The sequence below is a fragment of the Arachis ipaensis genome, chromosome B5 (assembly GCF_059453495.1).
Source record: "Arachis ipaensis isolate K30076 ecotype BB chromosome B5, ASM5945349v1, whole genome shotgun sequence".
Taxonomy (NCBI): Eukaryota; Viridiplantae; Streptophyta; class Magnoliopsida; order Fabales; family Fabaceae; genus Arachis; species Arachis ipaensis.
The window spans coordinates 148,202,490-148,216,421 of record NC_142440.1 but is presented as its reverse complement, the minus strand read 5'-3'; the positions used below and the strand labels follow the sequence as shown (position 1 = coordinate 148,216,421).

The window sequence follows — 13,932 nt, the reverse complement described above, 5'->3', positions numbered from 1 at the left end:
TCTAGGGGCATCATCTGTTTTGGCTGACGCCGGAGGGCGAGCACCGGTTTTGGTAAAGATGACGGCGAAAAAGTCATTGATTGTTTTTCTTCCAAGAATGACGTTGTAGGCTGTGGAGTCTTTGAGGATCACGAATTCGGATAGGATTGTCTTCCTTTGGTTACCTGTTCCTATGGTGATGGGGAGGGTGATCGAGCCGTCTGGTTTGAGGAAGTTGTCTCCGAGTTCCCTGACACCGTTGCGGTGTGTTTGGAGGTTGTCGTTGTGGAGTCCGAGCTTGTCGAAGGCTCCTCGGAAAAGGATGTTTGAGTCTGCACCGGTGTCCACCAGTATCCTTCGTACTAGTCCTGTTCCGATCCTTGCTGAGATGACGAAGGGGGCGTCTTCGGCCGAGGTGCCGTGCTGACACTCCTTAGGTAGGAAGGTTATCGTATTGTCGGCCAGGGTGGTGGGAGTTTGGGGTCTGACAGCCATGACTTTGAGATCTTTTTTCAGTGTTAATTTTGACTTGCCCGATATGTCTTTGCCCGTGATGACGTTTACTATGATGGTTGGGTCTTCCTCTGGGCTTTCCCTAGGGGGTTGTTTTTGTGCTCTTGGGTTGCGCCCTTCTCTTTCCGGCGACCTGTCTCTTTCTGCACGTTTTGATTCTCGAATGATTTTGGCGAACTCTGGGAGCTTGCCGTCTCTTATGGCTTGTTCGAGGGCGTCTTTAAGGTCGAAACAGTCTTGTGTTCTGTGACCGTAACCTCGGTGGTAGTCGCAGTAAAGGGTTTTGTTGCCGCCCGTTCTTTCTTTGAGTTGTCGGGCTTTTGGAATGATGCCACGATCCACAATCTGGTGGTATATCTCGGTAATTGGTGCTGTCAGGGGCGTGTAATTAGAGAATTTGCCGATTCTTGGTCGTCGGTTTGTGTTTGTTGGTTTGGGATGGTCCCTTTGATTTTCTCTTGGTGGTGGGTTATGTCGTGGTGTCGGGTTGCCGTATTGGGTGGGGTTGTGTTACCGCTTATTGGCAGCGACGACCTGGTTGACCTCTTCGTCGTTTATGTATTCTTTGGCGACGTTTTGGACCTCGTGCATAGTCCACACGGGTTTGGTGGTGAGGTGTTTGCGGAAGTCTTCGTTCATGAGCCCGTTGGTTAAGCAGAGACTTGCGACTGAATTCATGAGCCCGTCGACCGTTAGGCATTCGTCGTTGAAGCGGTCGAGGTATTTCCTTGTGGATTCGTCCTGTTTTTGTGTGATCCCTAGCAAGCTGATGGGGTGTTTAGCTTTAACGATTCTGGTTGTGAACTGGGCCATGAATTTTCGTGTGATGTCGTGGAAACCGGTTATGGATCCGTTTGGGAGGGCGTTAAACCATTTGATTGTTGGCCCGGCTAGGGTTACCGGGAAGGCCCTGCATCGGACTGCGTCGACCGCTCCTTCTAGGTTCATCCTGGCCTCGAAGGCCGTTAGATGTTCTTGGGGGTCTTTAGTTCCGTCGTACTTCATGTCAGTGGGTTTATCGAAACCTTTGGGGAGTTTTGCTCTCAAAATCCTTTTCGTGAAAGGTGTGGCTCCCATTATTGTGTCGTCGTTTCTTGTACGCTTGGTTTCTCGGTGTCGCCGATCTTTGTCCGAGTCGTGCTGACGACTTAGATCTCAGGAAGCGCTGCGGTTGTGCCTTTTGCTGTATAGCCGTTCTGGTGATTTTTCTCGCATGTGGTTACGCGAGGTGCTGCGATCGTCTCTCCTATCGTGTCGCCGAGTTGGCGATCTGCCGTGGCGAGATTTTGATCTGGAAGTTGCATGGCTCCCGTGTTCGTTATTGTATCTTCCCTTGGTGGTCAATCTGCCTTCGAGTTCTTGGACCCGGAGGCAGAGATCTTGGATGATTTGTGCTGCTTTGTCCCCCGTTTTCTCGGGGTGTCGCGGTTCCGTGACGACGTGATCGTTTTTCTTATTCTGTGTATGGTGGATGGTACTTGCTATCCTTCCTTGATTTGCGACCTCCTGTTGTTCTGGGGTCAGATTCTTTGTTCGAGAGTCATCCCGGCTTGAGGAGTCTTCTTCGAGTACGTCCCCCATTCTGGTTTAGTCGGCGCAAGTGTCCCCACAGACGGCGCCAATGTACAAGATGTCTCTGGTACGGGTTGAGAGATGGATCGGGAACTTGCGGATTGAGGCGGATATCGGATCGCTTGACTGGAGCAGCGGGGGGAGGTACCTGCAAAGACACTCCGACGCTCAAGTCAGAATGGATCTGAGAGGTGTAAGGTGTTAAGAATGAATGAATACATGGAGGGATCTGGGCCCTCTATTTATAGGTGACGGTGAATATCTTATCTTATCTTATTTGGATAAGATAAGAAAGACGTTTGTATTCGAAAGTCGGTTAGGAGTTCTAGAGGGCCGGTTTTGGGCCTTCTAGAAGAGAGAGGTGGGTCGAATCCGAAAAACCGGGTTCGGGTTTAACCTTGAGTCCGGGATCCGTGAACCGGATCCGTAACAAGCATTATGTGAAAAACTCACTATTTGAGCTTTTCACCAAATTGACCTAACTATATAACATTTTATATTCATATATATAATCATCCTATATCATTTTTTTTGGGTTTTTTTTAGTAATTTTATCATATAAAAATAAATTTTCAGCTAAAGTATCTAAATATAAATTGGTTGTTTTATAACCAATTGTTTAAAAAAATGATTATACAAATAAGAATTATTGAAATAAATTTAATTTTTTCGCATTCTCAAATACAATTAAAATGTCAAATAGTTAAAAAATAAAAATCTTAAATTATTAAAATGTTTAATGTATTAAAAACATATATAATAAAATTTAATTTTGACATACTCTCAATGTAAAATAATTTTACACATGCATTTAATATCTAATGTAATGTCAACAAAAATAACTATATTTTATATTAATTATGTAAATAATTATAAAAAAATAGACATAGTTAAAATAATAAAAAGTTCAGATATGTATTTTTTTATAAGTATCCTTACCAAAACCCTTTAAATAAATCTTTTTTATTTTTTTAGATTTTGGGTTTAATAAAAGAATTCATCTACGAAAAAAATTAATATAAGACTATTATTTTAAATAGAAAATAATTAAATTAAAAATTTTTCTAGAGCACTTTTAAACAATATCATAATGAATGTTTTGCATTAAAAAAGGGTAAGTTTTATACATTTAATCTATGAAGCACAGATACAGACACGAGACACGATATGATACGCGACATGGCGATACGCAAATTCTAAAAAGTTGTCGGACATAGAGACATGCATATATTAAAAATATAATATATTCATTGATATTAAACTAATAAGTATTATATAGGTATTTAAAAGATAAAATTTTAAACTCTTATGTCTTAATAGAGTTAGTAAAAATTTTGTACATCACATTTACACAAAAAAAAATTATCTAAAGTCATACTATTTCTCCATCATATATGGTTGATATCTTTATCATTAGAAAAAGTCAATCTTTCCAACTTCGGTTCATCAAGAGAAAGGTGAACAATTTCAAGAACACAATTTTTCTCACCAATTGGTGAAAAAGCATCTCTTTTTTTTTTGAAGTAAAGAAAGCTCAACACATTAGAGTGGAGCATGAGCAAACAAACAAAAATTAAACTACATACAAAAGTTATGATTCCTCTGTCATCTCTGGCATTGCCATCAACAACCACAAGGATCCCTATCAGTCCATTCTTCGTAGCTCAAAAAGGTCCTTCTCTTTATGATATCAACACCTGTTTCGGTATTATTGAAAATTCTGGCATTGCGCTCCAACCAGACGTTCCAAATCACTGCAAAGAACCCAGTCAGTCATGTCTTCTGCGTGTCTTTTCTAGTGTGCATGCTGGTCCAACTCTCAAACAGTTCTTTAATGGTTTCAGGAATGGTCCAATCTCTATCCCAAGTCCTCAACCAAGCGCACCATACCTGCCAGGTGAACTCACAAAACAGAAATAGATGCTGCACAGATTCTATCTTCTTTTTACATAGTACACATATAATATCACTGTTAAGCACAACGCCTAGTCTACTTAACCTTTCTTTAGTATTAACTCTACCCATTAGCATAAACCATCCAAAAATCTCAATTCTTGGAGGTACCACCCCTCTCCAAATTGAACTTGTGAAATTATAGCTTGTAATCTCGTCCGATAGAGTCTCCGATTGTAGTATCTGCATAAAAGAGTTAGTAGAAAAAACACCTGTATGATCAAACTTCCAAACAACATTATCCTCTCTACCAGTTGATAGCTTTACTGGCCTTAATCTCTCATGAAGATGATGGACAAGTTCCAATTCCTATTGGAACAACTCTCTCCTCCACTGGAACTTCCAAATCCAGTCTAACCCGTCCCAAAATCTACAATCCCTAATCACAGATCCTTGCTGGTTTGAAATAGAGAAGAGCCTTGGAAAACTCACTTTCTGGGGGCCACCTTGGACCCAGTTATCTTCCCAGAAAAGTGTTCTTCTTCCATTCCCTACTTCCATCGCCAGGCCACTAATCATTTTTTTTCGTCACCCTCTACTCTTTTACATTCAACTGACATATGTCTTTTGATGAGCGGATAATTTATACGCTTTTTGGCATTATTTTTAGTATATTTTTAGTAGAATCTAGTTACTTTTAGGGATGTTTTCATTAGTTTTATGTTAAATTCATATTTCTGGACTTTACTATGAGTTTGTGTGTTTTTCTGTGATTTCAGGTATTTTCTGGCTGAAATTGAGGGACTTGAGCAAAAATCAGATTCAAAGGTTGAAGAAGGACTGCTGATGCTGTTGGATTCTGACCTCCCTGCACTCAAAGTGGATTTTCTGGAGCTACAGAACTCAAAATGGCGTGCTTCCAATTGAGTTGAAAAGTAGACATCCAGGGCTTTCCAGCAAGATATAATAGTCCATACTTTGGCCGAGTTTAGATGACGTAAAAAGGCGTTGAATGCCAGTTCTACGCTGCTGTCTGGAGTTAAACGCCAGAAACACGTCACAAACCAGAGTTGAACGCCAGAAATACGTTACAACCTGGCGTTCAACTCCAAGAATGACCTCTACACGTGTAACATTCAAGCTCAGCCCAAGCACACACCAAGTGGGCCCCGGAAGTGGATTTATGCATCAATTACTTACTTATGTAAACCCTAGTAACTAGTTTAGTATAAATAGAACTTTTTACTATTGTATTTGACATCCTGGATTGTATTTTGGATCCTGTGATCACGTTTTGGGGGCTGGCCTCTCGGCCATGCCTGAACCTTTCACTTATGTATTTTCAACGGTAGAGTTTCTGCACTCCATAGACTAAGGTGTGGAGCTCTGCTGTTCCTCAAAGATTAATGCAAAATACTACTGTTTTTCTATTCAATTTAACTTATTCCGCTTCTAAGATATTCATTCGCACTTCAACCTGAATGTGATGAACGTGACAATCATCATCATTCCCTATGAACGCGTGCCTGACAACCACTTCCGTTCTACCTTAGATTGAATGAGTATCTCTTGGATCTCTTAATCAGAATCTTCGTGGTATAAGCTAGATTGATGGCGGCATTCATGAGAGTCCGGAAAGTCTAAACCTTGTTTGTGGTATTTCGAGTAGGACTCTGGGATTGAATGACTGTGACGAACTTCAAACTCGCGAGTGCTGGGCGTAGTGACAGACGCAAAAGGAGGGTGAATCCTATTCCAGCATGATCGAAAACCTCAGATGATTAACTGTGCTGTGACAGAGCATTTGGACCATTTTCACAAGAGGATGGAACGCAGCCATTGACAACGGTGATGTCTCCAGACGATTAGCCATGCAGTGACAGCGCATCGGACCATTTTCCAGAGAGGATCAAAAGTAACCATTGACAACGGTGATGTCCTTACATAAAGCCAGCCATGGAAAGGAGTAGGATTGATTGGATGAAGACAGCAGGACAGCAGAGGTTCAGAGGAACGAAAGCATCTCTATGCGCTTATCTGAAATTCTCACCAATGATTTACATAAGTATTTCTATCCTTATTTTATTATTTATTTTCGAAAACTCCATAATCAATTATTATCCGCCTGACTGAGATCTACAAGATGACCATAGCTTGCTTCATACCGACAATCTCCGTGGGATCGACCCTTACTCACGTAAGGTTTATTACTTTGACGACCCAGTGCACTTGCTGGTTAGTTGTATCGAAGTTGTGAATGAAAAATAATTTATTCAGACGTGCGTACAGAGTTTTTGGCGCCGTTGCCTGAGATCACAATTTCGTGCACCAAGTTTTTGGCGCCGTTGCCGGGGATTGTTCGAGTTTGGACAACTGACGGTTCATCTTGTTGCTCAGATTAGGTAATTTTCTTTTTGTTTTGTTTTTCAAAAAAATTTTCAAAAACCTTTCAAAATTTTTTCACCTGTTTTCGAATATATATATATATATATAAATCTTTTCAAAAATATATTTTTCTTCAGAATTTTTAAGAATGAATTCTAGTGTTTCATGAAGCATGTTGAAGCATGGCTAGTTATAAAGCCATGTCTAAATTCTTTTGGACTGAGGTTTTGGCCTAAAATTGAATGAATTACTCGCATATTCATGCTAAAGCTTGACTGGCTATTAAGCCATGTCTAACCCTCAGATTGGAGCTTTAGACTAAGAATGCAAGATTCCTGGAATTCATATTAAAAATTTTAGAATCCTTATTTTTCTTTTTTTCAATTAATTTTTGAAAAATACAAAAAAAAAAATAGAAAATCATAAAAATCAAAAATATTTTGTGTTTCTTGTTTGAGTCTTGAGTCAATTTTTAAGTTTGGTGTCAATTGCATGTTCATCCTGCATTTTTCAAAAAAATCATGCATTCATAGTGTTCATCATGATCTTCAAGTTGTTTTTGGTAAGTCTTCTTGTTTGATCTTGATGTTTTCTTGTTTTGCATCTTTTCTTGTTTTACATGTGCATTTTTGCATTCATAGAGTCTAAACATGAAAGATTTCTAAGTTTGGTGTCTTGCATGTTTTCTTTGCATTAAAAATTTTTCAAAAACATGTTCTTGATGTTCATCATGATCTTCAAAGTATTCTTGGTGTTCATCTGGACATTCATAGCATTCTTGCATGCATTCATTGTTTTGATCTAAAAATTTTCATGCATTGCATCATTTTCATGTTTTTCTCTCTCATCATTAAAAATTCAAAAATAAAAAAAATATCTTTCCCTTTTTCTCTCTTAAAATTTCGAAAATTAGATTTGACTTTTTCAAAACTTTTTAAAATTTAGTTGTTTCTTATGAGTCAAATCAAATTTTCAATTTAAAAATCTTATCTTTTTCAAAATCAAATATTTTTCATTTTTCTTAGTTATTTTCGAAAATTATAAAAATATTTTTCAAAAATCTTTTTCTTAATTTTATCACATAATTTTCGAAAATAACATCATCAATTAATGTTTTGATTCAAAAATTTCAAGTTTGTTACTTACTTGTTAAGAAAGATTCAAACTTTAAGTTCTAGAATCATATCTTGTGATCTCTTGTGAATCAAGTCATTAATTGTGATTTTAAAAATCAAATCTTTTTCAAAACTAATTTCAATCATATCTTTTCAAAAATATCTTTTTATCTTATCTTTTTCAAAATCATATCTTTTTCAAAAATTTGATTTTAAAATATCCTCTCTAACTTCTTATCTTCTTATCTTTTCAAAATTGATTTTCAAATTTGTTTCAACTAACTAACTAACTTTTTGTTTGTTTCTTATCTTTTTCAAAACCACCTAATTAACTCTCTCTCTAATTTTCGAAAATATCTTCCCTCTTTTTCAAAATTTTTTTTAATTAACTAATTATTTTAATTTTCGAAAATTACTAACTCTTTTTCAAAAATATTTTCGAAAATCCTCTCTCTCTCATCTCATTTTATTTATTTATTCATCTACTAACACTTCATCTCACATCTCTGCTCTCCTCACCCTTGTGTTTCTTTCTCTACATTACATTCTTTTCTTCCTCCTTTCTTCTACTCACACAGGGACCTCTATACTGTGGTAAAAATGATCCCTATTATTATTATTTTTCTGTTCTCTCTTTTTCATATGAGCTGGAGCAAGGACAAGAATATTCTTGTTGAAGCATATCCAGAACCTGAAAGGACTCTGAAGAGGAAATTAAGAGAAGTTAAATTACAACAATCCAGCAAGCACCTTTCAGAAATTTTCGAACAGGAAGAGGAGATGGCAGCCGAAAATAATAATAATGCAAGGAGGATGCTTGGTGACTTTACTGCACCTAATTTCAATTTACATGGAAGAAGCATCTCCATCCCTACCATTGGAGCAAATAATTTTGAGCTGAAACCTCAGCTAGTTTCTCTGATGCAGCAGAACTGCAAGTTCCATGGACTTCCATCTGAAGATCCTTTTCAGTTCTTAACTGAATTTTTGCAGATCTGTGATACTGTTAAGACTAATGGAGTAGATCCTGAAGTCTACAGGCTCATGCTTTTCCCTTTTGCTGTAAGAGACAAAGCTAGAATATGGTTGGACTCTCAACCTAAGGATAGCCTGAACTCTTGAGATAAGCTGGTCAAGGCTTTCTTAGCCAAGTTCTTTCCTCCTCAAAAGCTTAGTAAGCTTAGAGTGGATGTCCAAACCTTCAGACAGAAAGAAGGTGAATCCCTCTATGAAGCTTGGGAGAGATACAAGGAACTGACCAAAAAGTGTCCTTCTGACATGCTTTCAGAATGGACCATCCTGGATATATTCTATGATGGTCTGTCTGAATTAGCTAAGATGTCATTGGATACTTCTGTAGGTGGATCCATTCACCTAAAGAAAACGCCTGCAGAAGCTCAAGAACTCATTGACATGGTTGCTAATAACCAGTTCATGTACACTTCTGAGAGGAATCCTGTGAGTAATGGGACACCTCAGAAGAAGGGAGGTCTTGAAATTGATACTCTGAATGCCATATTGGCTCAGAATAAAATATTGACTCAGCAAGTCAATATGATTTCTCAGAGTCTGAATGGAATGCAAGCTGCATCCAACAGTACTCAAGAGGCAACTTCTGAAGAAGAAGCTTATGATCCTGAAAACCCTGCAATAGCAGAGGTGAATTACATGGGTGAACCTTATGGAAACACCTATAACCCCTCATGGAGAAATCACCCAAATCTCTCATGGAAGGATCAACAAAGGCCTCAACAAGGCTTTAATAATGGTGGAAGAAATAGGTTTAACAACAGTAAAGCTTTTCCATCATCCACTCAGCAACAGACAGAGAACTCTGAACAAAATACTTCTAATTTAGCAAACTTAGTCTCTGATCTATCTAAGGCCACTGTGAGTTTCATGAATGAAACAAGGTCCTCCATTAGAAATTTGGAGGCACAAGTGGGCCAGCTGAGTAAAAGAGTCACTGAAATCCCTCCTAGTACTCTCCCAAGCAATACAGAAGAAAATCCAAAAGGAGAGTGCAAGGCCATTGAAATGACCATCATGGCCAAAACCACAAAAGAGGAGGAGGGCGTGAATCCCAAGGAGGAAGACCTCCTGGGACGTCCAGTGATCAATAAGGAGTTTCCCTCTGAGGAACCAAAGGAATCTGAGGCTCATCTAGAGACCATAGAGATTCCATTGAACCTCCTTATGCCATTCATGAGCTCTGATGAGTATTCCTCTTCTGAAGAGAATGAGGATGTTACTAAGGAGCAAGTTACCAAGTACCTTGGTGCAATCATGAAGCTGAATGCCAAATTATTTGGTATTGAGACTTGGGAAGATGAACCTCCCTTGTTCACTAATGAACTGAGTGATCTGGATCAACTGACATTGCCTCAGAAGAAACAGGATCCTAGAAAGTTCTTAATACCGTGTACCATAGGCACCATGATCTTTGAGAAGGCTCTGTGTGACCTTAGTTCAGGGATAAACCTCATACCCCTCTCTGTAATAGAGAAACTGGGAATCTATAGGGTGCAAGCTACTAAAATCTCATTAGAGATGGCAGACAATTCAAGAAAACAGGCTTATGGACAAGTAGAGGACGTGTTAGTAAAGGTTGAAGGCCTTTACATCCCTGCTGATTTCATAGTCCTAGATACTGGGAAGGATGAGGATGAATCCATCATCCTTGGAAGACCCTTCCTAGCCACAGCAAGAGCTGTGATTGATGTTGACAGAGGTGAACTAGTCCTTCAATTGAATGAGGACTCCCTTGTGTTTAAAACTCGAGGTCATCCTTCTGTAAACATGGAGAGGAAGCATAAAAAGCTTCTCTCAAAACAGAGTCAACCAGAGCCCCCACAGTCAAACTCTAAGTTTGGTGTTGGGAGGCCACAACCAAACTCTAAGTTTGGTGTTGAACTCCCATATCCAAACTCTAAGTTTGGTGTTGGGAAGTCTCAACAATGCTCTGAACATCTGTGAGGCTCCATGAGAGCCCACTGTCAAGCTATTGACATTAAAGAAGCGCTTGTTGGGAGGCAACCCAATTTTTATTTATCTAATTTTATTTTTCTTGTTCTTTCATATTTTATTAGGTTCATGATCATGTGGATTCACAAAATAAATATAAAAATTGAAAACGGAATCAAAAACAGCAGAAGAAAAATCACACCCTGGAGGAGGATCTCACTGGTGTTTAAACGCCAGTAAGAAGCATCTGGCTGGCGTTCAACGCCAGAACAGAGCATGGTTCTGGCGCTGAACGCCCAAAATGGGCAGCATCTGGGCGTTTGAACGCCAGAATTGCACCCTGGAGAAGAGCTGGCGCTGAACGACCAGAACAAGCATGGTTCTGGCGTTCAACGCCAGAAATGGGCAACAAATGGGCGTTCAACGCCCAGAACAAGCACCAATCTGGCGCTGAAAGCCCAGAGTTGTGTGCAAGGGCATTTTGCATGCCTAATATGGTGCAAGGTTGTAAATCCTTGAACACCTCAGGATCTGTGGACCCCATAGGATCACCTCAGGATCTGTGGACCCCACAGGATCCCCACCTACCTCCACTCACTTCTTCTCACCCCTCTTTCGCACAATCCCATAAACACTCTTCCCCAAAACTCTTCACCAATCACCTCAATCTCTCTTCCCTATCACCACTTCACCACTCACATCCATCCACTCTTCCCCATAAACCTACCCCATACACCCAACCTACCTTCAAAATTCAAAAGCTCTTTCCCACCCAATCCCACCCATATGGCCGAATACACACATCCCTCCATCTCCTCCATATCTTCTTCTTCTTCATCTATTCTTTCTTCTCTTGCTCGAGGGCGAGCAATATTCTAAGTTTGGTGTGGTAAAAGCATAAGCTTTTTGTTTTTCCATTACCATTAATGGCACCTAAGGCCAGAGAAACCTCAAGAAAGAGAAAAGGGAAGGCAATTGCTTCCACCTCTGAGCCATGGGAGATGGAAAGATTCATCTCACAAGCCCATCACTAAGAAAATGATGGAGCAAGCAAGAGAGCCCATTCATGGATCTCAAGAGACGCATGAAGCTCATCACCATGAGATCCCGGAGATGCCTCAAATGCATTTTCCTCCACAAGACTATTGGGAGCAAATCAACACCTTCCTAGGAGAATTAAGTTCCAACATGGGACAACTAAGGGTGGAACATCAAGAGCACTCCATCATCCTTCATGAAATTAGAGAAGATCAAAAAGCAATGAGGGAGGAGCAACAAAGACAAGGAAGAGACATAGAAGAGCTCAAGGACATCATTGGTTCCTCAAGGAGAAAACGCCACCATCACTAAGGTGGACTCATTCCTTGTTCTTACATTCTCTGTTTTTCGTTTTCTTTATGTTAAGTGCTTATCCATGTTTGTGTCTTATTACATGATCATTAGTAGTTAGTAACCTTGTCTTAAAGTTATGAATGTCCTATGAATCCATCACCTCTCTTAAATGAAAAATGTTTTAATTCAAAAGAACAAGAAGTACATGAGTTTCGAATTTATCCTTGAACTTAGTTTAATTATGTTGATGTGGTGACAATGCTTCTTATTTTCTGAACGAATGCTTGAACAGTGCATATGTCTTTTGAAGTTGCTGTTTATGAATGTTAAATATGTTGGCTCTTGAAAGAATGATGACAAGGAGACATGTTATTTGATAATCTGAAAAATCATAAAAATGATTCTTGAAGCAAAAAAATAGCAAAGAACAAAGCTTGCAGAAAAAAAAATGTGGCAAAAAAAATAGAAAGAAAAAGAAAAAGCAAGCAGAAAAAGCCAAAAGCTCTTAAAACCAAGAGGCAAGAGCAAAAAGCCAGTAACCCTTAAAACCAAAAGGCAAGGGTAATAAAAAGGATCCCAAGGCTTTGAGCATCAGTGGATAGGAGGGCCTAAAGGAATAAAATCCTGGCCTAAGCGGCTAAACCAAGCTGTCCCTAACCATGTGCTTGTGGCGTGAAGGTGTCAAGTGAAAACTTGAGACTGAGCGGTTAAAGTCAAGGTCCAAAGCAAAAGAAGAGTGTGCTTAAGAACCCTGGACACCTCTAATTGGGGACTCTAGCAAAGTTGAGTCACAATCTGAAAAGGTTCACCCAGTTATGTGTCTGTGGCATTTATGTATCCGGTGGTAATACTGGAAAACAAAGTGCTTAGGGCCACGGCCAAGACTCATAAAATAGCTGTGTTCAAGAATCATCATACTGAACTAGGAGAATCAATAACACTATCTGAACTCTGAGTTCCTATAGATGCCAATCATTCTGAACTTCAATGGATAAAGTGAGATGCCAAAACTATTCAAGAGGCAAAAAGCTACAAGTTCCGCTCATTTAATTGGAGCTATGTTTCATTGATAATTTAGAATTTATAGTATATTCTCTTATTTTTATCCTATTTGATTTTCAGTTGCTTGGGGACAAGCAACAATTTAAGTTTGGTGTTGTGATGAGCGGATAATTTATACGCTTTTTGGCATTGTTTTTAGTATGTTTTTAGTAGAATCTAGTTACTTTTAGGGATGTTTTCATTAGTTTTTATGTTAAATTCACATTTCTGGACTTTACTATGAGTTTGTGTGTTTTTCTGTGATTTCAGGTATTTTCCGGCTGAAATTGAGGGACTTGAGCAAAAATCAGATTCAGAGGTTGAAGAAGGACTGCTGATGTTGTTGGATTCTGACCTCCCTGCACTCAAAGTGGATTTTCTGGAGCTACAGAACTCAAAATCGTGCACTTTTAATTGCGTTGGAAAGTAGACATCGAGGGCTTTCCAGCAATATATAATAGTTCATACTTTGGCCGAGTTTAATTGACGTAAAAGGGCGTTGAACGCCAGTTCTACGCTGCTGTCTGGAGTTAAACGCCAGAAACACGTCACAAACCAGAGTTGAACGCCAGAAATACGTTACAACCTGGCGTTCAACTCCAAGAATGACCTCTACACGTGTAACATTCAAGCTCAGCCCAAGCACACACCAAGTGGGCCCCGAAAGTGGATTTATGCATCAATTACTTACTTATGTAAACCCTAGTAACTAGTTTAGTATAAATAGAACTTTTTACTATTGTATTTGACATCCTGGATTGTATTTTGGATCCTGTGATCACGTTTTGGGGGCTGGACTCTCGGCCATGCCTGAACCTTTCACTTATGTATTTTCAACGGTAGAGTTTCTGCACTCCATAGACTAAGGTGTGGAGCTCTGCTGTTCCTCAAAGATTAATGCAAAGTACCACTGTTTTTCTATTCAATTCAACTTATTCCGCTTCTAAGATATTCATTCGCACTTCAACCTGAATGTGATGAACGTGACAATCATCATCATTCCCTATGAACGCGTGCCTGACAACCACTTCCGTTCTACCTTAGATTGAATGAGTATCTCTTGGATCTCTTAATCAGAATCTTCGTGGTATCAGCTAGATTGATGGCGGCATTCATGAGAGTCCGGAAAGTCTAAACC

General features: G+C 39.3%; 1 non-coding gene across 1 annotated transcript; it reads right to left on the bottom strand.

The window, feature by feature from the left end:
- Positions 1–8,633: 8,633 nt before the first annotated feature.
- On the bottom strand, positions 8,634–8,741 carry LOC148566175 (small nucleolar RNA R71). The gene has a single exon (XR_015885333.1). It is a non-coding gene; the product is annotated as a small nucleolar RNA R71 (small nucleolar RNA).
- Positions 8,742–13,932: the final 5,191 nt, after the last annotated feature.